The 6,000-nt window shown below is 43.5% G+C and overlaps 1 long non-coding RNA gene across 1 annotated transcript in view; it reads right to left on the bottom strand.

The window, feature by feature from the left end:
* Window positions 1-677: 677 nt before the first annotated feature.
* Window positions 678-6,000, bottom strand: part of LOC140611289 (uncharacterized) — a 58,068-nt gene continuing 52,745 nt past the window's right edge. The window contains exon 3 of the long non-coding RNA XR_012012565.1: window positions 678-867. This is a non-coding gene — a long non-coding RNA (uncharacterized lncRNA). The remainder of the gene's footprint in view (window positions 868-6,000) is intronic.

Genomic DNA, 6,000 nt, shown 5'->3' with positions numbered 1-6,000 from the left:
TGCGCACCCCTCTATAATCCATCCAGGTCCTGCCTTTGGAGACAACTCTGATCATGAATCTCAGTCTAAATGGCTAAACTTACCTTCCTATGAACTCCCATAGGATTTACTGCCTAAACTTCTGGAAACCATTTATCTTATCTTGCTTTGTATTGTAACTTTATTATTTGGCTTTTATTCTTTTTCTGGTTTTTAATGGGTGCACATATCACAGCACCAGTTAGAGTGGTTGTGACAGCACTTCGGTGCATTTACCCTCTCTACCTTTCCCAGCACACAGCACATGGGCATGTTTTGATGAAAAAAATTAATGAATGAAAGAATATACAATTTGGAAGCTAACACATCTATCTAGATAACTGACTGAATTTTCTACCTCTCTATCTTTGGGTTTTATGTTTTTTTAAACTTAGTTATACTTGGAAGCTAGAAACAAATTAGCATTCAGCATTAGTACGTGCCTTGCTCTATCCATGAATTTGTCCTCTGTACAGGAAATGATACATGGTACTTCTCTCCCTCGTTCTAACTCAGGGGGCCTGTAACATGAGCTGGAAATATGAGGCAATTAACCATGTAATTCAGACAAAATCGCCTGGAAATGTACTTCGTGAGTAGGTACACAGGGCAGTAATGGAAGACTTGAAAAATTCATTCATGATAGATATGGAATCATTTATTAGCGGAAGCGTGGGATGTGCCGGCAACATTTCTAATCTGTTAAAGTCAGCATCTTGCAGGGAAGCAGGCTTGATGACACAATCCCCCATGTTGCCACCATGAGAGACAGCATCTGGGACTGAGACGAGGGGACGCTGGTTTCTGCAGGGATGGTTGTGCTTTGTATTTTCTCTGCTTGTTAGGGTTCTGGGGCGGCAAATGACAGAGATTGAAATGCAAAATCAGGCCAAATTAGGGAAAAATAAAGGATTGATGGAAAGCTAAGGCATAGCTAATGAAAAGCTGGAAATGAGGCTTTTGGAAAAAAATAAAACCAAGGAATCTCTCTGGGTAGAGGAACTAACACTTGGGTTATTTTCACATGGAGTCCCAGTGGTACTGCCATCCCCAGCACCCCTACCTCTCCATTTTAGTGGGGCCAATGTCAGGATAAATCTGCTGCAGATGTTTTCTCCCTATGTCACTTACCCTCTGCCAGGTGCCTTAAAGTGAATTACCATTATATACAGACTTGTGTGGCACTTTGGTGAGTCTTTTCAGTACTCATTCATTCATTTAACAAATATTTCTTAAAATTGATATGAACCTTGTTAACAGGTATTATGGAAGACTCAAAAGTACATTCATTATAGATTCTACTCCTAAGGGAGATACGGGAGTTACGTGTTCAAGTACTTGTAAGATGAGATGAAACACTGCATATCCATCAGGATCTTTTCATTACATAGAACAGAAACCAGTCTCAAACCATCTTCAGAAGGAGAGGAGAAATTGATTCAGATAAAGGAAAGTCCAGGGGTGCAGTGCTAGCTGACACATGCTGGAGGCAGGTGCCAGATGGTGGGGTCAGGACTCTGTCCTCTGCTTGATCTGGGCTGGCTTTGTTCTCAGGGAAGGTCTTTGCAGCAGATCCCATGGGTCCCTGTACACAGTGCTTCCACACTTAGCATTCCCATGTGCACACACATGGCACCCATGTGTAGCTCCTGTGCTTCTCAGCCTGGGGGCTTTCTCTGACAAGGGAGCAGGTTCAGGCTGTGGCAGGCAAGCAAAAGTGCCAGGGAACCAACTGTCCTGGGAGCAGTCCTCAGCCAAAGAAGGGCAGAATTAGTAGATTCAAACATTATTTTGATTTGATTTGATTATTTTGAGATGGGACAACTCTGAGCCATGGTCTATACTTTTCTCTAGATGTCTCTAACAGGATGAAGCCCCACTTCCCTCAGTAGTATCTAGCTCACTAATGCACTTTGCTTGGGCTTATTCCCCTTTTCCTGTCTCACTTCCTTACTCTCCTGCGCATGCCATTTAGGAACATCTGCAAAATAAACCTTTTGCACATAAACCTTTGCCTGAGTCTTCTTCCTGGAGTGCCCAGCCTATGACACTCTTAGCTATAGAGTGACAAAATGCCGCAAACAGCCATAGGTTTGCACACTGCCAGTTTCTGATTAAATACAGAGACAATTTTCTTGCAAACACTTCCATTTAAAATCCTGAGTCAGATTCTCATTGTTTAGAGCTGGCCGCACTTCCATCCCTAGGTTGAAATATACCCCTTTACTGAGTCTTGCCACCTGCTCACCAGGAGTCAAGAAAGCTGGAGCTACTTCTATTCAATTGCCATGGTCTGGGGGAGGAGGAAGGATGGATTCCTTATGAATAATCAGGATGCCTTCACCAGGTCTTTGCTGCAAAAATCATTAGCAGGTCAAATCACCAGGTGTTCACTGTATGTGGGCCCCCAAAAAGGGATAATCACAGTTCAGAGGAACGTGATAGGGGTTCAGCATGGTGGAGAAGAGTCACAGGAGTTGGATGCTGAAATTCCACTTTCTGAGTTTCCCAGACTGGCCCCCCCCCCTTTTAAATCAGCAAGAAGCTCGATCATTTTCTTCCTCATGATAACCCATTGTTTTGTGTTTTGAAATATTGTGTCATTCAAATGAAACAGCATGTAGTTAGAAGTAATTAATTCTTTCTCACACTTTAAAAATTAATAAGTGGCATTGTTGAGTTCATGTTCATAATAATAGAGAAATATGCCTTTTCCAAAGGTTCTCAGAAATACAAAAAAGAGCTTCCAGTCTCTTCTGTTCTTTTTTTTTTTTTTTTTTTTTTTTTTGCTTTTAAGATTTTTATTTTTAAGTAACCTCCTCACCCAACATGGGGCTCAAACTTAGAACCCTGAGATCAAGAGTCGTGTGCTCCACCTATTGACAGCCAGGTGCCCCTATTCTTTTTAATCTGTAGGAGCTGGGGGACCCCCTCATTTGGTGGTTGAGGTCCTCCTGCATATATGAAATTTCAAAAGGAGACTGGCTAGCAAATTGGACCATGTCATTTATATTAATAGACTTCATGGCTTGGTAAATTATCCTGCAGGTCACATTTTGTAAGCAAACTCCCAGCTTCATCATCATAGCATTTATATACTAGAAGGGATTCCTCAGAGATTATGTATTTCAACTCCTAGCTAAAAACATCTGACATGAAGCAATGGATCCAGGTCCTCATATCCATCCACAAGCCTAGAATTTTGAGCACCTATCATGTGCAAACCTATACTCCAGGATCTCAAGGAAACAAAGTGAGTAAAATGGAGAAGATCTCTGTGAAGTGGAGAAACAGACAAAACACAATAATAAAAAAAAAAATCATGGGGTTTCTGGTCCACCATGTAAAGAACAAAAGCTGTCATTTTTACCCTTACTAGAAGAAAAAGGTTAAACAAAATGAAAGTAAGCAAATCTAAGACACCTGGGAGAACTGAAAGCACAGGGAAAAACCACTGCCCCCAAGACCAGAGTGACAGGCAGATGGACAGAGTATCATAGTTTACCAAGAGCAGAAAAGGCCCAGGACTACAGCCAATGGGTAGGAGGACATTTACTTCTAGTTGATGAATTGCTGGGGGCTCCGTGTGGACCAGCTAGAGAATTAGAAATTCCAAAGTGGTCCCATTCTCTTGTGAGTTTTACCTCCAGGGGCCCCACCAGGGTCTCACAGTGAAGGTAGGGGAAAAAAATACCCTCACACTTCTGGCATGGCAAAGAGGGAAAGGAAATCATTTTGAAAAGCTTACAGTGTTAAGCACTATGGAGGTGATAGAGTGACTGTAGAAGAGCCATGAACGAGGATCCTGGTGGAGGGGACAGCAGGCATAGAGTCCCTGGGTGAGGAAGAACTCAGTTTGTCCTGGGGACCGAGAGAGTCCCTATGGCTAAGTGCAGATGAGGGAAGGAGGATGGGATAGAAGTGACTGTAGAGGAAGCAGGGTTGGAGGGCTCAAGGCCATGGAAGTAGTCTGGTCCCTGTGCCTTCTCTAAAAACTGTATTCTTTATACACAAGCTTGAATGCAGATGAGCTGGGACATGAGGCCAGGCTGCTCTGCTCCAAGCTCTTGCCTGCTTCCTACAGCCCTGACACATAGATGACTAATTCTGGAATGTACGGTCTGGAAAAAAATAGATTCAGAAGCAGGCAAGCTTCTCAGAAGCCTCAAACCACGGAGCCTCCTACAGGTGTAGAGAAGGAGTGAAACAACCATGTACAGCTGTGCAGTCTGAGTACAGACTAACTACAGTCAAATTCTGGCTCTGCCACTGACGGGAGTTGTGGTCTGGAACAAGTCACTTTACTTTTCTGAGTTCCTATTTCCTCTTCTAGGAAGAGGAGATGGTATAAGCACCTCTAGATAGACCTGTTGAGACAATTAAATTAAATGGGATGAAGACTGATTTTCCCTGGAACTGCTCATTCTCAGGTTTTCTGGCTCCACAAAGTGGTGCTATACCTCCCATCCAATGTAGTGGCTCAAGACAAAATGCTTAGTCATCCCTGATTTTTTTCTTTTCCCCACATCCCAAATCTATCAATAAGGTCAGATGATTCTGTTTCTGCAATACATCCCGAGCGTGTGCACTGTGGTACTTCTCCACTGCCCAGATCCTAGACTTAAGACACTACTGTATCTCCCCTGGTCTACTGCAATGGTGTCCTACCTGGTCCCCCGTCTTCCTCTTGCTTCCTACAATCTGCTCCTCACAAAGCAGCCATTTGTAATTGCTCAGCGTAATTATGTGCAGCTCCTTAGCTTATATCCATCCAATGGTTTTGCAGAGCATTCAGAATGAAATCCACAGTCCACCTCTCTATTCTTGCCCCAGCCTGCCTCTCCAGTCCCAACGCCTCTCTGCCATGCCCAGTGAGATAGAGATGGATCTTGCATTCCATTCTTAACGTTCCATGAGAACCCTGCCATGTCTATACATGATAGAGTAGACTTTGTGATCCCTGAACTTGGACATGAGGCTTGGACATGAGATTTGCTTTGGCCAGTAAATGTTAGTGGTTATGGTGTGGGAAGAGCCCTGCAATTAGTGTGTGCCGTTTGGCACAGCCTCTCGTGCTTCTGTGATCTGCCAGGAGAAGAATGTGCCCCAGGTAGCTATTGTCTGAAGGAAGATGTACAGCAGATTTGAGCCTACCCTGTAGTCTGGAGCAAAGCCTAGATAAGTAGTGCCTGAAGCAGAACCATCCCAAAAGACCCCAGAGCAACAGAAAGAAATGATATGCTTGCAGTTATAAGTCATTGAGTTTTGCGGTAGCATTGTAGCATTATTGCAATGAGAGCTGACGAGTAGACTCACATCCTAGGTTTTCTTTTTGATTCCCGCAACTTCCTTGCTGTTCTCTCTATTTGAAGCTATTCTCTTTATCTAGAACCAAATTTCTCAATCTGACACTACGGACATTTGGGGCTGGATATTGGTTGTGGGGACTGTGCTTTGCACTGTAGGAGGTTAAGCATCATCCTTGGCCTCTACCCACTAGAGACCAGTAACCCTTCCCTGCCCCCAGTTGTGGCAACCAAAAATGTCTCCAGACATGGCAATATGTGCCCTGGGGAGCAGAATCATACCTGGTCTGGAACGTGCATTCCCTAGATCTTCCTGGACACAGCTCCTTTTTATCATTTATGTCCCACCTCTGAGATCCATTATCTTGCTTATTTATTTCTTTACTTGTTTTTCTGCCTCTCCTTGTCACTACCACAAAGGAACCTGGCACATGAGACAGGCACCCTATAAACCAATTCTAACAAATGAAGGTTGGAAAGCATCCTGTCAACTGTGTTGACTGTAAAGCATTATGCGAATTAATTATAAAAGTAATAAAAGAAAAGTCATCGGAAACAGATCCACACAGAATCTAGCAGCTGGGAAGTTTCTGATGCTATAATTTCCCCTTCTGCAGCTGCTGTCCTCTGAATGTTGGACAGAACCACCATCAGAATGACTGTTCTGGAGCCTGAG

Source organism: Canis lupus, chromosome 19 (genome assembly GCF_048164855.1).
Source record: "Canis lupus baileyi chromosome 19, mCanLup2.hap1, whole genome shotgun sequence".
NCBI classification, from domain to species: domain Eukaryota; kingdom Metazoa; phylum Chordata; class Mammalia; order Carnivora; family Canidae; genus Canis; species Canis lupus.
Note: the sequence above shows the minus strand (reverse complement) of the source record. Positions and strands in the feature narration are given on the sequence as shown.